The sequence below is a fragment of the Oncorhynchus tshawytscha genome, linkage group LG02 (genome assembly GCF_018296145.1).
Source record: "Oncorhynchus tshawytscha isolate Ot180627B linkage group LG02, Otsh_v2.0, whole genome shotgun sequence".
Classification (NCBI taxonomy): Eukaryota; Metazoa; Chordata; class Actinopteri; order Salmoniformes; family Salmonidae; genus Oncorhynchus; species Oncorhynchus tshawytscha.
The window spans coordinates 25,965,388-25,985,655 of record NC_056430.1 but is presented as its reverse complement, the minus strand read 5'-3'; positions in this window follow the sequence as shown (position 1 = coordinate 25,985,655).

Sequence of the window (20,268 nt, the reverse complement as noted above, 5' to 3'; positions counted from 1 at the left end):
ACATTTTAGGAACTGTGTTCTTTTCTGTCCTTTATGAAATTCCTTTGAAATCTAATGAAAACAATAACAAACAAAGAGGGGGTGAATACTCTGAGCGGGCCTGTATTGTGCACTAAATCAAAAGTACAACATTACGGCATGGGATACATTATGATAACATGGTAAGAGTATGCTAACACATTCCAATATTACTTTCCCAGGTATCCTTTATTGAATTGTTGCTATTTAATTATTGAACATGGTACCTGCGGTAAGAATGTGTGAAACTCCTGACCTGACGCATAGCTTATTGGTTGAAATAAATCAATACAGTTACATATCGGGATATTATTTTTGATGATATATCATATTGTATAGTTTTGACAATATTTCAATATTATTTTTGCACTAGTTGGCTGTACCTGCACCAAAACAGTATTTTTCCTTCATAGCTTGTTCCCCATCTTTTTAACATAGGGAGCCAATTTGTTTTCAGCACTTTTATATCCATAATTGATCAAAACTAATTTTCTCATGTCTCTTTCTTGTCCCTCTGCTGTAGACATAACGTGAGCAATGTTTGGAACATCAAATCGCAATACATATAGAATCGTGAGACTCGCAATGCATATCGTATCGGCACCTAACTATCATGATAATATTGTGAGGTCACTGGCAATTCCCAGCCCAAATAGCTTAGCTTGCCCCTACCTCATCCATAGGTTATCACAGCTTATAGCTTTGCATTTCCCCAGAACACAAATCTGGAGGGATAATTTACAGATGAGCCAAATCCAATTACTCCATTTACTACTAGGCCATAAAATACCTTTGCCGGGCCTGTGGGCTCATGCATGTACTTCTGAGCCTCATTCATCAGCTTCTTTGTCTCAGTAATGCTTTGGTCCTTGCTATCTGGAATCCTTGGGATGTCCAACACAGACGTCACCCCATTGAAGTTGACATTTAAAATGGTTAAGGTAACGGTTAAGGTTACGGTTAGGTAAGGGTTATGGTAAGGGTAAAGGTAAGGGTTAGGGTTTGGGGTAGGAAAGTTCCAAGAACCTGGATTGCACTAACCCTAATGCTTTGCTCAATAGTTGCTCTAATCAAAGATTATTTCATTGAGTGTTCTTTAAATGGCCTTCTCGTCATTGAGCAATGCTCTTAAGCTCAATCCTATTCCATCACTATTTTCTTAAAAACGAGGACGCCTAGAATTGTGGTTACATTTTGCATAAATTCCCAGCACATTTTGGGCCTAATCCAAGGAAAGGCCTGAAATGGCGAATCATGGTCATCCATCCCCATGCACATGAGCACTGGATAAGAACTAGCCTATTAGTTACCTGAAGCAGGCTGTCAAAAATTAAGGCCACACAATGTCTAGAACCTTTGTGTTTGTTCGCCCTTTCTTTCCATGTCTAGTCCATGTCCTATTAAAAGGCCCATCTACAGTTGTTGTAACATCTCACCTTTATTCATTGACTGGAATGGAATATTTTTATGTTACAATTCAAATGGAGCTCATTCAGATGATTCACTGTTTTCCTCAGGGAGAAGGAGGGCTACTGAGAGCTAGTTTTGATTCGATTTTGTATCAGCGGAAATACGACAATAGAAAGCATCTTACGCCTTCAATCCATGACAGACAAAGAAGAGCACCTTGCATCTTTGCTGGATCTTTTCCTCCAACTGAGCAGGCAGACGCTGTCTGGAGACATGCATGAACTTGGGCTTGGGCCTGGGGAACACAAACACTTCAAACGGCCTCTTTCTTTATGGAGCCACAATGCTCTACGTCAGCGGCACCTTCATTTCCGTCCACTGCCTGGGTGTCTGTCTGCACATACTGTCAGACCCTGAGCCGCCCTCAAGATCTGCACCCATTGGCCCTGTTTCTTTCTGTCCAGGAGAGCCTTCGCATATTTTTCCTGTGTGACTGCAAATTCTGAATGCAACCATGGATGTCCTTTTCTCAAAAGGGGCGCGACTCTGTGGCTTCTCGAAGTGTATGCAACGTTTGGCGTGGCGTTCTTTTATATTTTCATCTAAACGGCATTTTAAAATGTGTACATGATACTGCAAAGCATTTCCCCCAAGGGGACAATAAAGTCAGTAAAAGAATGCTTGGAAGTCTTCTGCAAGCTAACAAATTGGTTGGCAGGAGTGAGAGAAGAGAGACCCAAGACTTGAGCGTGAGACTGTAGTAGAGGACACAGACCCTTTTAGAAGATTACTGACCTTCTATTAGACATTGGTTTATGTCACTAGTGGGATAGTAACATACCTGGTCTGTAGTTGAATGGGCTCATTTGGCTCAGTAACACAATGTTTGGTGTGCCAAGGCCACTCACTGAACTGCCATCCATCTTTTTAGTCACTTAGATGGTACTTGGCCAGCTGGCACCCACGCCAAAGCCCGCCAATGATCATCCACTTCATTGCACATTACTGTCTGGTCACAGTCTTTTTGGAAACGTGTATCACTCAAGCCAGTATCATGTGGGCCACCCTCACTGCCCAGAACTGACTTGTCATCTCTTTAGGCTCCCTGTCCCCACCATTTCTTTCCCAATCAATGGGACAGTACTGGTCAGCTGGTGCCCTTTGCTAAGCATTGCCTGCATGTTACTCTGAAACATCCCACTGGGCACAGACGTCAGTTCAACATCTAGTTTTTATTGACATTTGGTTCAGTTGTCAACTAATGTGAATTCAATGTGAAATATACAAAACATGTCACCATGTAATTGGATTTAGGTTAAAGGTTGGGTGATAAAAAATAAAAAAACATATCTTACAGTGATTACTTTTTTCAAATCCAATCAGTTTTCCACGTTGATTCAAAGTCTTTACATTTTATCTTTTGGTTGAAATGAAGTGGAAACAACGTTAATTCAACCAGTTTTTGCCCAGTGGGATATCTCTTCCATTAACTCACTTTTTCTTTGTAAACTCCTCATTTGCAAGAAACTGATGAAGGCCCATAATAACTCCCATTCTGTCTGCTGAATCTGGGCCCCCACTATTATCTTTGCTAAATTTCACAACATCCTATGCATGACAGCAGTGACAAAGATAATGATGTCCTCTAGACAGAAGAGCTTGAGCATCTCATTATGCAGACATCTTTATTGGGCCACTAACCTTTCTTAGCAAGGAATGTGTCAAAGGTGTTTCGGAAAACCAGACAGGGCCGCTCCTGCTTAGAGACCTATCCTACAATCTGGCATCAATATTCAAGCCTCCTATAGAGAAAGATTATGTAACTCAGAAGTTGTACTTCACTGAGAGAGTTTGGTTCACAAAATCTGTGTAGCAACATTTGTCATGTAAAGAGAAAATAGAGAATGTTCAATTGACCAAGGAAGTGGCCAAACAATTAACGGCCTGTTGTTGTAGAAGAGAGTATCTAAGATGGATCAAATAGGTTAGTACAGTATGTATCAATTTAATCAATAGTTATTCACCATTTGCCCAGTGACCCCTTGAACCCTGCCTTAGCTGACAATGTTTTCATAGCTTTTAGCATACACTGTATAAATTAAAACACACATCCCCAATGGCTTTGCTGGGCCTTAAGTATCTGGTCTTCTCAGCAGCACCATACAATTGGGCCTCTGTTATTAAGGCTAAAGCCGTAGCATGTTAATCTAGAGCCATGGAGATTGTTGGCCCTCCTATGCTTAGAACTGTGGCCCACTTCCAACAATTCTTTCCCAGCTAATGAGCTAATGCTGGATAGCATTGGAAATTCCGAATTAGGGGATAGGGGGATACCTAGCCAGTTGTACAACTGAATGCCTTCAACGGAAATGTGTCTTCCGCATTTAACCAAGCCTGTCTGAATCAGAGAGGTGCGGGGGGCTGCCTTAATCGACATCTACGACTTCGGCGCACGGGAACAGTGGGTTAACTCTTATGGCTTCTTTGAATGGTGGGTGGAGGAGTCAAGCGCAGAGAGCAGGTTAGTTCCGTACGTGGATCTTTATTCCAATGACAGCGAAAAACGGACATGCAAAACACAAGGGCGCATGAAACAACCCGTCCAAACAAACAGGACTAAAACTGTCCGGAAAAATAGAGACCACAAATTAAACAAACATCATAAAACAGAGAACAAGCCCGCACAATAGCCAGCGGGCCTAGTGCCCTTAAATAGCCTACAAACAAAACTAAACTCAAAACAGGTGTAACCAATTAGACCAAACTAACAGAAACAAAAGGAGAGGGAATCGATGGCAGCTAGTAGGCCGGCGACGACGACCACCGAGCGCCGCCCGAACAGGAAGAGGCACCATCTTCGGCGGGATTTGTGACATTAACTGCCTTGCTTGGGGGCAGAACAACAGATTTTTATTTTGTCAGCTCGGGGATTTGACCCAGCAACCTTTCTGTTACTGGCCCAATGCTCTAACCACTAGGCTTATTAGCTCAATGGTTGCATGTTTGAGTTATTTTAGAATGATGAGGAATTATTCAATTGTTATCCTCCTCTGTATGATGAAACTGGTCTGTAAGGACATCCCTTTGTTAAGATGGTAACCCACCGCCAGCTTTAAGGGGAACTATACTGAAGGAATCTCCACTCTTCATTGGTAGGTAATGGACATTGCAAACTCGTTTAGGCTAATTGGTTTTCGTGACTACTTACATCTAAGTCCTATGTTAGCCCTGTGTTGGCAACTTCCCAAGATAGTGAATTTGACCTACAAAAAAGTATGACTGTATTTGTAATTGAAGTAATGCAGTGCAGTCTATGAGAAGAGATCAGAGAGAAAGCTTGTGCATTATAAAACACCATGAAAAAATGTTTCACTTTGATCATTAGTGCCAAGGCAATGGGTTATGACGTAATAGACCTGATCCTGTTCCTTGTCAACACTCTCATTTGAGACGGGAAATGCAATGTTTTCCTCATGGTACTCTGTCAGGATCAAAGGTGTGCACTTGATTGTTTGCTGAACAACGTGATGTTAAGTGATATTTTCACAGATGAAGGAAATTATGCAGACAACTGCAATAAAAGGAGGAGGGTGTGCATTTTTTATGAGTGCCTTTTGCGCCCTTTTGATATTTGAAGTATACATTTTATTTTTGGCATTTTTCTGGTGTTTTGTGGTGGAAAACTGAACAGTCATTTTAATTTAACCTCTTCAGATTGGAAAACGTATTTTTTAATATGTGCTCTTTATGACAGAATGTTACATTTTTTCACAAATGACACTTCTAAAAAAGGTGCAGACTGTTACGGTTTTCTAGGTGTGAAGGAGAGTCGGACCAAAATGCAGCGTGTAGATTGCGATCCATGTTTAATGAACAAACGTAAAACACGAATCAATAACAAACACTACAAAAACAATAAACGTAACGAAAACCGAAACAGCCTATACTTGTGTAACCTAACACATATACAGGAACAAGGACACTAAGGACAATCACCCACGACAAACTCAAAGAATATGGCTGCCTAAATATGGTTCCCAATCAGAGACAACGATAAACACCTGCCTCTGATTGAGAACCACTCCAGACAGCCATAGACTTTGCTAGATAACCCCACTAGCTACAATCCCAATACATACACACCAAAACCCCAAGACAAAACACACCACAATACAAAAACCCCATGCCACACCCTGGCCTGACCCAATACATGAAGAAAAACACAAAATACTTAGACCAGGGCGTGACACAGACTTGGTGAAACAACCTATTTGGGAGTTCACTGTAATTTAATCTTATTGTGTAGATACTGTACAGTTAATCACCAGTGCCATGGGCTCTGGCACAACCTAGGCTAATGTCTGTTTGCATCAATTAATATATTATTACCTTATAAAGCAGTGAAAGAGGTCCAAGAATGCAGGACTATCATGCTAAAATATTTACTCAACTATGACAATATACAGCTGACCTTCCATTACCACCAATCTAATGACGTAGTTACTACAGAACAAAAGAAAGCTGGACACTAACACTAACTAAAATACTGAAGGCTAGTAAGAACATTATACACAATACTAACCCAGTGGCGTAGCTCAATTTGACACATTCTGATGTTTTATAGCTAATCTCATGCTGTTTTACACATTTTGCCATGAGACGGAGAGAAAATGTTGCTGTTACACATTTTGCCATGGGGTAGAGAGAAATTTGTTGTTGTATAGTTAATCTCATTCTATTCTACACGTTTTGCCATGAGACTGAGAGAAAATGTTGCATTTTTAAGATCATTTTCTGCTATTCTACACATTTTTCCATGATGTGAGAGAATCTAATTTCACATAATTTGGAGAAAAAAATGTCCATACAACTGCATATGATGCTATCTGGGGAATGGGGGGCCTCATTTTTTTGTAGCCCCCGCACCAATGCACTGACCATTCCACTAACCCTTCACTCGTCCAATACACTTTTAAATTGCTCCTAGTCTAACACTCAAAACCTTTCACACCTTATGATCCTTATAATCATTACTACAGGCAGTATTCCTGTGCAGCAGCATGTGGCAGAATTTACATATGCATGCATCAACTGTGCAACTATGTGTCTAATATTCTTACCAACATCCACTTAGGAGATGACAAACAGCAGACCCACACCCAAACGGGCTTTCAGTGAGTCCTTGCATCCATGGATCCATCTAATGTGCTCCGTAACAACCAACGCAGAGTAATTGGCTCAGGTTAAAGAACATTGCATAGATAATCTGCCGATGAATTGTGCCATTTTCCTTCACACTGAAAAAGTTCTGCTGGTGCGCGATGATTGACAGTGAACATGATTTGAACTGCTTGACACTGTGTACTTCACTGTGTTTTTTTCCCGATGGTCTGGGGGTCAAAGTATCAATGGAATATCAATGAAAATCGATCTACCTAAAAATAGTATTATTTATTAGGGAACATGTTGGTGCTCGTTTTAAAGGCCAATGTCTTGGCTGCATCCAAGGGTTTGAATCATGCTACCCAACTACATAATGGATTTTAGTCAATGGAGTAAGATAAAGATTTCTCTCTGATAGATGTGTCTATTAATGTCATGGGTGTGTAGTGAATGAATAAAGCAGTTGTATCTGGGTCGACGTAGTTGTGCTACAGTAATCTGAGCTCATGCCAGCTCCATCACAGCGGTTATAGAAGGGGAACTGTAGCCTTCAGCGACCCTTACAAATGGCCATTCTTTCTGAGGGTTTAATAAGCAGCTTAGCAACCTTAGGACTTGTCTAAAAATGTGTAGAGGGACAAATGCTATTATCCTGTGACTGATATGTAGGTTATAAAGAATGGTGCACAGTTTCACTTTACATAATCTTATATTGTTTTTCTGTGTTCTCTTATAGACCTTAAGGGCTTACTAAACTTGGTGCCAGTCAGGTTATATGAATAAGGACAAAGGATTTGTTGGTCCACTCTTGTTCCTGGCACTTCGAGTTTGAGCTGGTGTGGACCAGAGAGGACCAGTAACTGACTGGTGTAGGCATGGTATATGGACCAATCCCCTCAGGACTTACCCACTGTCACCTTCTCACTCCACTATCTTCTTTCCTTACCTCCCTTCTCCCTCCCCTATCCCTATCTCAGTTCCGTTCTGCCCATTTAGCTGGCACTGCCACTATGACCATTTATGTGGGTGGCCATGAGGAGGCCATGAGACAGCCATAGCTCTCCCTCCCAAAGTGCTGACATTCTGCTTTCCTTTCTCTGCAGGGCCTCTGGTCTCGGTGCCCTTAGTGCCACAGTGCACCTAAACCCATTAAGGTGCCCGACCCGTGTGGAGGGGGAAGGGATTTGGGGAGCACTAAATGTGTTTAATCCCTCAGTAATTAAACAGTAAGAAACAGAGGAGGGTCAGTCGAAAAATATGGGGGTTTATTGTAAATGTTCACCAGCATAACTTTCCCAGGCCCACCTCCTGCCATTTTTAGAAATAGCCTCCTACTTATCTTGCTATAGTAGTCTGTGGTCGATGACATTCTTTCCCTCCATTCTGTATGTGTTGGTCACTGTTTCTAGGCTTGGTATCGGTGCAGTTAGTATATAATACTTTATCAGTGCATGGAAACAAAGGCACTTTGCAGAGCCCCTTTAATTACATTTTTTTTTTATCAAAAGGAATGGTGTCAGTTTAATGTATGGGGTTAGCACTATAGTGTGCACTTACGCATGCAGGTTTCCATGGAGTTTTGTGGGGCTCGGTGTATACAAACCCATTTAAAAAAAGAAATACCCTGAATACTGAAAGCAGCAAAAAATATATATATTTTCTCAGATTGTTCTGGCAATTCTCACTCACATACAGTGTCTTCAGGAAGTATTCATGCCCCTTGACTTATTCCACATTTTGTTGTGTTACATCCTTAATTCAAAATGGATTAAATATATTTATTTCTCACCCATCTACACACAATATCCCATAATGTCAAAGTGAAGACATTTTAGAATTTAAAAATAAAATACAGAAATATCAAATTTACATAAGTATTCACACCCCTGAGTCAATACATGTTAGATTCACCTTTGGGAGCTGTGTCTTTCTGTGTAAGTCTCTAAGAGCTTTGCACACCTACAGTTGAAGTCAGAAGTTTACATACACCTAGGCCAAATACATTTAAACTCAGTTCACAACTCCTGACATTTAATCCAAGTAAAAATTCCCTGTCTTAGGTCAGTTAGGATCACCACTTTATTTTAAGAATGTGAAATGTCAGAATAATAGTAGAGAGAATGATTTATTTTTGCTTTTATTTCTTTCATCACATTCCCAGTGGGTCAGAAGTTTAAATACACTCAATTGGTATTTCGTAGCATTGCCTTTAAGTTGTTTAACTTGGGTCAAACGTTTTGGGTAGCCTTCCACAACCTTCCACAGTAAGTTGGGTGAATTTTGGCCCATTCCTCCTGACAGAGCTGGTGTAGCTGAATCAGGTTTGTAGGCCTCCTTGCTTGCACGCGCTTTTTCAGTTCTGCCCAAAATGTTTCTATGGGATTGAGGTCAGAGCTTTGTGATGGCCACTCCAAATCCTTGACTTTGTTGTCCTTAAGCCATTTTGCCACAACTTTGGAAGTATGCTTGGGGTCATTGTCCATTTGGAAGACCCATTTGCGACCAAGCTTTAACTGATGTCTTGAGATTTTGCTTCAATATATCCACATAATTTTCCTATCTCATGATGCCATCTATTTTATGAAGTGCACCAGTCCCTCCTGCAGCAAAGCACACGCACAACATGGTGCTGTCACCCCCGTGCTTCACGGTTGGGAGGGTGTTCTTCGGCTTGCAAGCCTCCCCCTAATCCTCCAAACATAACCATGGTCATTAAGGCCACACCGTTCTATTTTTGTTTCATCAGACCAGAAGGCATTACTCCGAAAAGTACGATCTTTGTCCCCATGTGCAGTGGCTTTTTATGGCGGTTTTGGAGCAGTGGCTTCTTCCTTGCTGAATGGCCTTTCAGGTTATGTCGATATAGGACTTATTTTACTGTGGATATAGATACTTTCGTATCTGTTTCCTCCAGCATCTTCACAAGGTCCTTTGCTGTTGTCCTGGGAATTATTTGCACTTTTCGACACCAAAGTACGTTCATCTCTAGGAGACAGAACGCGTAGCCTTCCTGAGCGGTATGATGTCTGCGTGGTCCCATGGTGTTTATACTTGCGTACTATTGTTTGTAGAGATGAAAGTGGTACCTTCAGGCATTTGGAAATTGCTCCCAAGGATGAACCAGACTTGTGGTCTACAATTTTTTTCCTGAGATCTTGGCTAATTTCTTTTGATTTTCCCATGATGTCAAGCAAAGAGGCAATGAGTTTGAAGGTAGGCCTTGAAATACATCCACAGGTACACCTCCAATTGACTCAAATGATGTCAATTAGCCTATCAGAAGCTTCTACAGCCATGACATAATTTTCTGGAATTTCCCAAGCTGTTTAAAGTCACAGTCAACTTAGTGTATCTAAACTTCTGACCCACTGGAATTGTGATACAGTGAATTATAAGTGATATAATCTGTCTGTAAACAATTGTTGGAAAAATTACTTGTGTCATGCACAAAGTAGATGTCCTAACCAATTTGCCAAAACTATAGTTTGTTAACACAAAATTTGTGGTGTGGTTGAAAAACAAGTTTTAATGACTCCAACCTAAGTGTATGTAAACCTCCGACTTCAACTGTAATTGTTTGTGTGTTAGTTTTAGCGTACTGTGTTTGTTTATTGTGTTGACCTAGATGAAGATCAGATCAAATTTCATGACCAATTTCTGCAGAAATGCAGGTATTTCCAAAGGGTTCACATACTTTTTATTGCCACTGTAGGTGGTGATATTCCATTCGGCACTCTTCTGTAGGACTTGCCTGAGGATGAAGATCTGGTCTGTGCAAGATTACCCTCTTCTGAAGCCTGTTTGCTCTTGACGTATGATCATTTCCACATCCTCCATGATTCTTTTAAAAATTATTCTGCTGAACAGCTTGCTGGTTATCAGTAATAGCGTGATGCCTCCAGTTGTTACAATTCCCAAAAGTTCCTTTCTTGGGCAACTTCGCTATTAGGCCTGTTCTCCATTCTAAATCAAATCAAATCAAATCAAATCAAATTTTATTTGTCACATACACATGGTTAGCAGATGTTAATGCGAGTGTAGCGAAATGCTTGTGCTTCTAGTTCCGACAATGCAGTAATAACGAGCAAGTAATCTAACTAACAATTCCAAAAAAAACTACTGTCATACACAGTGTAAGGGGATAAAGAATATGTACATAGGGATATATGAATGAGTGATGGTACAGAGCAGCATAGGCAAGATACAGTAGATGATATCGAGTACAATATATACATATGAGATAAGTATGTAAACCAAGTGGCATAGTTAAGTGGCTAGTGATACATGTATTACATAAGGATGCAGTCGATGATATAGAGTACAGTATCAACGTATGCATATGAGATGAACAATGTAGGGTAAGTAACATTATATAAGGTAGCATTGTTTAAAGTGGCTAGTGATATATTTACATCATTTCCCATCAATTCCCATGATTAAAGTGGCTGGAGTAGAGTCAGTGTCATTGACAGTGTGTTGGCAGTAGCCACTCAATGTTAGTGGTGGCTGTTTAACAGTCTGATGGCCTTGAGATAGAAGCTGTTTTTCAGTCTCTCGGTCCCAGCTTTGATGCACCTGTACTGACCTCGCCTTCTGGATGGCAGCGGGGTGAACAGGCAGTGGCTCGGGTGGTTGATGTCCTTGATGATCTTTATGGCCTTCCTGTAGCATCGGGTGGTGTAGGTGTCCTGGAGGGCAGGTAGTTTGCCCCCGGTGATGCGTTGTGCAGACCTCACTACCCTCTGGAGAGCCTTACGGTTGAGGGCGGTGCAGTTGCCATACCAGGCGGTGATACAGCCCGCCAGGATGCTCTCGATTGTGCATCTGTAGAAGTTTGTGAGTGCTTTTGGTGACAAGCCAAATTTCTTCAGCCTCCTGAGGTTGAAGAGGCGCTGCTGCGCCTTCCTCACGATGCTGTCTGTGTGAGTGGACCAATTCAGTTTGTCTGTGATGTGTATGCCGAGGAACTTAAAACTTGCTACCCTCTCCACTACTGTTCCATCGATGTGGATGGGGTGGTGTTCCCTCTGCTGTTTCCTGAAGTCCACAATCATCTCCTTAGTTTTGTTGACGTTGAGTGTGAGGTTATTTTCCTGACACCACACTCCGAGGGCCCTCACCTCCTCCCTGTAGGCCGTCTCGTCGTTGTTGGTAATCAAGCCTACCACTGTTGTGTCGTCCGCAAACTTGATGATTGAGTTGGAGGCGTGCATGGCCACGCAGTCGTGGGTGAACAGGGAGTACAGGAGAGGGCTCAGAACGCACCCTTGTGGGGCCCCAGTGTTGAGGATCAGCGGGGAGGAGATGTTGTTGCCTACCCTCACCACCTGGGGGCGGCCCGTCAGGAAGTCCAGTACCCAGTTGCACAGGGCGGGGTCGAGACCCAGGGTCTCGAGCTTGATGACGAGCTTAGAGGGTACTATGGTGTTGAATGCCGAGCTGTAGTCGATGAACAGCATTCTCACATAGGTATTCCTCTTGTCCAGATGGGTTAGGGCAGTGTGCAGTGTGGTTGAGATTGCATCGTCTGTGGACCTATTTGGGCGGTAAGCAAATTGGAGTGGGTCAAGGGTGTCAGGTAGGGTGGAGGTGATATGGTCCTTGACTAGTCTCTCAAAGCACTTCATGATGACGGATGTGAGTGCTACGGGCGGTAGTCGTTTAGCTCAGTTACCTTAGCTTTCTTGGGAACAGGAACAATGGTGGCCCTCTTGAAGCATGTGGGAACAGCAGACTGGTATAGGGATTGATTGAATATGTCCGTAAACACACCGGCCAGCTGGTCTGCGCATGCTCTGAGGGCGCGGCTGGGGATGCCGTCTGGGCCTGCAGCCTTGCGAGGGTTAACACGTTTAAATGTCTTACTCACTTCGGCTGCAGTGAAGGAGAGACCGCATGTTTCCGTTGCAGGCCGTGTCAGTGGCACTGTATTGTCCTCAAAGCGGGCAAAAAAGTTATTTAGTCTGCCTGGGAGCAAGACATCCTGGTCCGTGACTGGGCTGGGTTTCTTCCTGTAGTCCGTGATTGATTGTAGACCCTGCCACATACCTCTTGTGTCTGAGCCGTTGAATTGAGATTCTACTTTGTCTCTGTACTGGCGCTTAGCTTGTTTGATAGCCTTGCGGAGGGAATAGCTGCACTGTTTGTATTCAGTCATGTTACCAGACACCTTGCCCTGATTAAAAGCAGTGGTTCGTGCCTTCAGTTTCACACGAATGCTGCCATCAATCCACGGTTTCTGGTTAGGGAATGTTTTAATCGTTGCTATGGGAACGACATCTTCAACGCACGTTCTAATGAACTCGCACACCGAATCAGCGTATTCGTCAATGTTGTTGTCTGACGCAATACGAAACATCTCCCAGTCCACGTGATGGAAGCAGTCTTGGAGTGTGGAGTCAGCTTGGTCGGACCAGCGTTGGACAGACCTCAGCGTGGGAGCTTCTTGTTTTAGTTTCTGTCTGTAGGCAGGGATCAACAAAATGGAGTCGTGGTCAGCTTTTCCGAAAGGGGGGCAGGGCAGGGCCTTATATGCGTCGCGGAAGTTAGAGTAACAATGATCCAGGGTCTTTCCACCCCTGGTTGCACAATCGATATGCTGATAAAATTTAGGGAGTCTTGTTTTCAGATTAGCCTTGTTAAAATCCCCAGCTACAATGAATGCAGCCTCCGGATAAATCGTTTCCAGTTTGCAGAGAGTTAAATAAAGTTCGTTCAGAGCCATCGATGTGTCTGCTTGGGGGATATATACGGCTGTGATTATAATCGAAGAGAATTCTCTTGGTGGATAATGCGGTCTACATTTGATTGTGAGGAATTCTAAATCAGGTGAACAGAAGGATTTGAGTTCCTGTATGTTTCTTTCATCACACCATGTCACGTTGGCCATAAGACATACGCCCCCGCCCGTCTTCTTACCAGAAAGATGTTTGTTTCTGTCGGCGCGATGCGTGGAGAAACCCGCTGGCTGCACCGCTTCGGATTGCGTCTCTCCAGTTAGCCATGTTTCCGTGAAGCAGAGAACGTTACAGTCTCTGATGTCCCTCTGGAATGCTACCCTTGCTCGGATTTCATCAACCTTGTTGTCAAGAGACTGGACATTGGCAAGAAGAATGCTAGGGAGTGGTGCACGATGTGCCCGTCTCCGGAGTCTGACCAGAAGACCGCTTCGTTTCCCTCTTTTTCTGAGTCGTTTTTTTTTTTTTTTTGGCCGCTGCATGTGATCCACTCGGTTACACTGGTTGTAAGGCAGAACACAGGATCCGCATCGCGAAAAACATATTCTTGGTCGTACTGATGGTGAGTTGACGCTGATCTTATATTCAGTAGTTCTTCTCGGCTGTATGTAAAGAAACCTAAGATGACCTGGGGTACTAGTGTAAGAAATAACACGTAAAAAAACAAAAAACTGCATAGTTTCCTAGGAACGCGAAGCGAGGCGGCCATCTCTGTCTGTGCTTGTTCGAGTCCTACACCTTCTGAAAATCTTACACAGCTGTCTTGGTGTTTGGATGTTCTCTACTTTAAGAATTTCTGGATATATGCCCTCTTCTTGCCGTGGAATGTTTCTGATTCAAATTAAAGAGATTTCTTCAAAACATTGATCTTTATTTAATATTGATTAATTATTGCAACAATGAAGCTGGTCGATCCCACACTCTGAAATGTGATGCAGAGAGCTCCACTAGCAGAACCGAGCCATATTATTTTATAGTTAAGACACATCCTCCTGAATACGTGACAAACAACAGATGTCTGGAATAGGTCAAAAAGTTAGGATTTGTATGTGAGAAAGTATCCCCATGCCAGATAGCATTTACTGTGAAGACTGTTCAAATTCTATAGAAACCAGGATGTGGCCCCTAAGACAATGTTCCTCCATCAGCCGGCCACACCAGAGACATCTACTCCCTGGTACCTCACGGTATACAAACACCAACTCATTCTATGGAATGCAGGCTGTATATTTTTATCACCAAGCCATCATAAATAAATTGCTAGCGCCAAGGCCCAGATGTCCAACTCAGTCCCACAGACACAGATGAGAGTACTCATCAAACCTTGTTTGATGCATAAACAGTATTATAACATGATCTTGTAATTTTTCTACCATATTCTCCTGGTACTTACCACTTTTCTGGGCTCCTATTGCATCTTTCACTTCTGAGATCGTTATAGGCCCAAGGTAGATGTCAAGGTCTTCTTCAGATTCAGGGATATCAGCTGTGGTTGTTTGGTCAGAATGCTTTGAAAGTGTTCCTTCCACCAAATATTTTTTAATTTTTCGTCTGTAATAAGACTCCCATATCTGTTTTTCAGTGGGACATCCTGGCTGGCCTTTTTGTCTCCTGTGCGTTTCACCAGATTGTGGTCGCCGCCACTGTCTGCCTGTCCTTTGACTCGTATATCATGCAGAGATCTTCTCAACTTGCTGATAAATCAGAATGTGGTCAATCTGAGTGTCTGTCTTGCCATCTGGTGATTTCCATGCAAGGTTGTGGATCCTTTCATGCTTAAACAGCGTGCCACCTATGACCAAGTTGTTTTCCTTCTCACAAACTGCACAGACGTTCACCATTTTCATTTCTCCTTCCTCGTGCATGATTGTCTTCTCCAACTCTTGCGTTGAGCTCTCCTATTAGGAGTAGGACATCATGCTTGGGTACTGGTTCTATTTGAAATGAAACAGGCATGGTGCAAGCTCTTATTCATTGATTTTGAATCCCTTTTCCCATTCTCTGTGTTGTTGGTGCTCGTAACATGTATCATGCCGTCAAAATTAGCAGAGTGCCCACTCTGGATTTCCGTATTTTAGAGCACAATATTTTTTAAATGTTTTATTTCACCTTTATTTAACCAGGTAGGCTAGTTGAGAACAAGTTCTCATTTGTAACTGCGACCTGGCCAAGATAAAGCATAGCAATTCAACACATACAACAACACAGAGTTACACATGGAATAACAAAACATACAGTCAATAACACAGTAGAAAAAAGAAAACAAAAAGTCTATATACAGTGAGTGCAAATCAGGTAAGGTAAGGGAGTTAAGGCAATAAATAGGCCATGGTATAGCAATTATAGCAATTTCGCAATTAAACACTGGAATGGTAGATGTGCAAAATATGAATGTGCAAGTAGAGATACTGGGGTGCAAAGGAGCAAGACAAATAAATAAATAACAGTATGGGGATGAGGTAGATTGGATAGGCTGTTTACAGATGGGCTATGTACAGGTGCAGTGATCTGTGAGCTGCTCTGATAGCTGGTGCTTAAAGCTAGTGAGGGAGATATGAGTCTCCAGCTTCAGTGATTTTTGCAGTTCGTTCCAGTCATTGGCAGTAGAGAACTGGAAGGAAAGGCGACCAAAGGGGGAATTGGCTTTGGGGGTGACCAGTGAGATATACCTGCTGGAGCGCGTGCTACAAGTGGGTGCTGCTATGGTGACCAGTGAGCTGAGATAAGGCAGGGCTTTACCTAGCAGAGACTTGTAGATAACCTGTCGCCAGTAGGTTTGGCGATGAGTATGAAGCGAGGGCCAACCAACAAGAGCGTACAGTCGCGATGGTGGGTAGTGTATGGGGCTTTGGTGACAAAACGGATGGCACTGTGATAGACTGTATCCAATTTGTTGAGTAGAGTGTTGGAGGCTATTTTATAGATGACATCGCTGAAGTTCGGTAGGATGGTCAGTTTTACGAGGGTATGTTTGGCAACATGAGTGAAGGATGCTTTGTTGCGATATAGGAAGTCCATTCTAGATTTAGTTTTGGATTGGAGATGCTTAATGTGAGTCTGGAAGGAGAGTTTACAGTCTAGCCAGACATCTAGGTATTTGTAGTTGTCCACATATTCTAAGTCAGAGCCGTCCAGAGTAGTGATGCTGGGCGGGCAGGTGCGTTCAGGGATCGATTGAATAGCATGCATTTAGTTTTACTTGCATTTAAGAGCAGTTGGAGGCCACAGAATGAGAGTTGTATGACATTGAAGCTCGTCTGGAGGTTTGTTAACACAGTGTCCAAAGAGGGGCCAGAAGTATACAGAATGGTGTCGTCTGGGTAGAGGTGGATCAGAGAATCACCAGCAGCAAGAGCGACATCATTATTGTATACAGAGAAGAGAGTCGGCCTGAGAATTGAACCCTGTGGCACCCCCATAGAGACTGCCAGAGGTCCGGACAACAGGCCCTCCGATTTGACACACTGAACTCTATCAGAGAAGTAGTTGGTGAACCAGGCGAGGCAGTCATTTGAGAAACCAAGGCTGATGAGTCTGCCGATAAGAATTTGAAGATTGACAGAGTCGAAAGCCTTGGCCAGGTCGATGAATACGGCTGCACAGTAATGTCTCTTATCGATGGCGGTTATGATATCGTTTAGGACCTTGAGCGTGTCTGAGGTGCACCCATGACCAGCTCTGAAACCAGATTGCATAGCGGAGAAGGTACGGTGGGATTCAAAATAGTCGGTAATCTGTTTGTTAACTTGGCTTTCAAAGACCTTAGAAAGACAGGGTAGGATAGATATAGGTCTGTAGCAGTTTGGGTCTAGAGTGTCACCCCCTTTGAAGAGGGGGATGACCGCGGCAGCTTTCCATTCTTTGGGAATCTCAGACGATACGAAAAAAAGAGGTTGAAGAGGCTAGTAATATGGATTGAAACAATTTCGGCAGATCATTTTAGAAAGAGAGGGTCCAGATTGTCTAGCCCAGCTGATTTGTAGGGGTCCAGATTTTTCAGCCCTTTCAGAACATCAGCTGTCTGGATTTGGGTGAAGGAGAAATGGTGGGGGCTTTGGCGGGTTGCTGTGGAGGGTGCCGTGCAGTTGACCAGGGTAGGGGTAGCCAGGTGGAAAGCATGGCCAGCCGTAGAGAAATGCTTATTGAAATTCTCAAAAATGTTATGGATTTATTGGTGGTGACAGTGTTTGCTAGCCTCAGAGCAGTGGGCAGCTGGGAGGAGGTGCTCATATTCTCCATGGATTTTACAGTGTCCCAGAACTTTTTTGAGTTTGTGCTACAGGATGCAAATTTCTGTTTGAAAAAGCTAGCCTTAGCTTTCCTAACTGCCTGTGTATATTTGTTCCTAACTTTCCTGAAAAGTTGCATGTCACAGGGTATTGTGACACCAAGATATTGTCTGTATCACGTTTGGTTCACAGATCATAGGGTCTTACAGGATTCATGTTTAGGTCTAAAAAGGGCCTAAAGTGGCCCCTTTCATCATGGTTTTCATAAAAAGGGTTTGTAATACAAATGTAAAAAGAATGTCAGTCATTCCTCCCAATAAAGATTATATTTGAGAATTTCCAGAACAATATGAGATACCGAACAAAGTATACAAGCAGTTATCTGTAGGCGATTCCTACAATGATCTATCACTTTTAACACATATATTGAATGTAATTTCTGATTAGGAATGGGCAAACATTTACACACACTGGCCCACAATCATGCATGGCAACAGTTTAGAATAAAGACTATAGGAGCTGAACTTTCCAGGCCAGTCAGAACGTCCTGGACACGTTTTACATTCACTCAAATGTCCACACTCTCATATATATAGATTTGGTTGGACACATTCTTTCCTTACCCAAACGAATGCCTGTAATCTTGACTTGAAGTGGAGTCTGATTAGACATAAAGAGGAATGGGCAAACATTTACACACACCGGCCCACAATCAAGCATGGCAACAGTTTTGAATAAAGACCATAGGAGCTGAACTTGCCAGGCCAGTCAGTGTCCACACTCTAATGTAGACTATCTGAACTTGGTTGGAGACATTCTTTCCTTAATCAAACTAATGCCTGTAATCCTAACTTGAAGTGGAGTCTGAGAGACCTAGAATTGAGATGTTTTAAAAATGGATTGTGAACTCTTTATGAACACAGTACGTGTGTTATGATGGGGTTAACATGTAAACCCTTGTCCTCCAAAAAGAGAAAGGTCAGCACATTATAAGCTCAGACACACATCAGCCATTTGGACACAAGCCTCCCTCTCCCGCATTCACTATGTCCAATTAGAAAAACTTCACTCGGCAGTTCCACTTGGAACAGTGCAAAATAGAAAAACAGACTGTCACCCAGGATTAGAGGCGAGCCCTCTGTTTTTAAAAGGCACTGGAGCATCGCTGAGCCTTGGTGACCCAGCCAACACAGGCTATGGTCTGGCTGCTGTGACCAGAGTTAGGCCAGGCTCCTCTTCACAAGGCCCAGTCAGCTACTGTACTGTACTCTACTTTACTGTACTGTACTGCCTGTTGGCTGACCTTACACATACCTATTGCACAGCCTCTACCACTAATCAGAACACTATAGTTAGTTAACTAGTTTATTAGCTTTCAATTTGACAAATGTTTAATTAAAACTACATGTTCCAATAATTTTACAGTAGTCTATTTCATATCAAGTCATCTTTCCCCCCACCATGTGATAAATGTTTCATATGATATCTATTGCTCTGTGTGGTTATCCGATGAGGAAGTTGGTGACAACCCTGTAGCTACCAGTTTACATTTACACAGTGGCAGTAAAGCGAAAGTGAGCCAAGCTATCACACACTGTGTCCCTTTGCCTACATGGAGGATAATGATTCATTATTAAAGCATTACTAGTGTGAGGCTGTGTGTGCCGGCCAGTACAATCAGGATCTTGCTGGTTTGGGCTCACAGACAGGCTGAGCTGTCAGAGGCTGGGTCACCGTGGTGTTGCACACATCTCTCTCTACCTCTCTCTCTTACTCTCTCTAGGCTCTCTCTCCCTCTCGCAGTCACGGCAGACGTGCGCATTGCCTCATACATCCTCTCTCATTCTCTCGCTTCCTCTCTCGCACTTAACTCTCTCTCTCCCCACCTCAGATGTGCACATGGCCTCATCTCTCTCTCTCTCTCTCTCTCAATTTCAATTCAATTTGCTTTATTGGCATGACGTAACAATGTACATATTGCCAAAGCTTACTTTTGATATTTACAATATGAAAATAATAAGAATCAAAATTGTCATCGGGACAATGGTAACAACAATAACTAAGGGTCAAAATAACCATACATTGAACAATAACAATAAGCATACAGTGGAGGACATGTGCAGGTTGATTGGTATGTCAGACACAGCAATGTAGTGCGCTGCCAACCCACAGCTCTCTGCGTCCTCCCCCAACAGGATGGGTAGCCTACTCTCATTAGAGAGGTCTTTGAAACCTTGAATAAGGGTTTCAAATTTGGGGAAATGACAGTCCCTAATTGTTTTATATTTTTTGCATTTTGTCAGGAAATGCAGCTCTGTCTCAGGTTCTGCTGTTGTGCAGTGGTTGCACAGCCTTTCTTCTATAGGGAGCCAGGTTTTCCTGTGTCTACCCTTCTCAATGGCAAGGTTGTGCTGACTGAGCCTGTACTTTGTCAAGGTTTTTCTAAGGTTTTGATCAGTAACCATGGTCAAATAGTTTGCCATGGTGTACTGTCGATTTAAGGCCAGATAGCACTGAATTTTGCTTTGTGCTTGGGTTCCCCAATAAGCAATGCAGTTTTGTTTTGATTGTGTTGTAATTTGTTTTATTCTGATTGATTGGATATTCTGGTCCTGGGGCTTCAGTGTGTTAGTGGAACAGATTTGTGAACTCAGCCCCAGGACCAGCTGAACCACATACCATGAGCTCTGTAATGGCCATAAGGACAGACC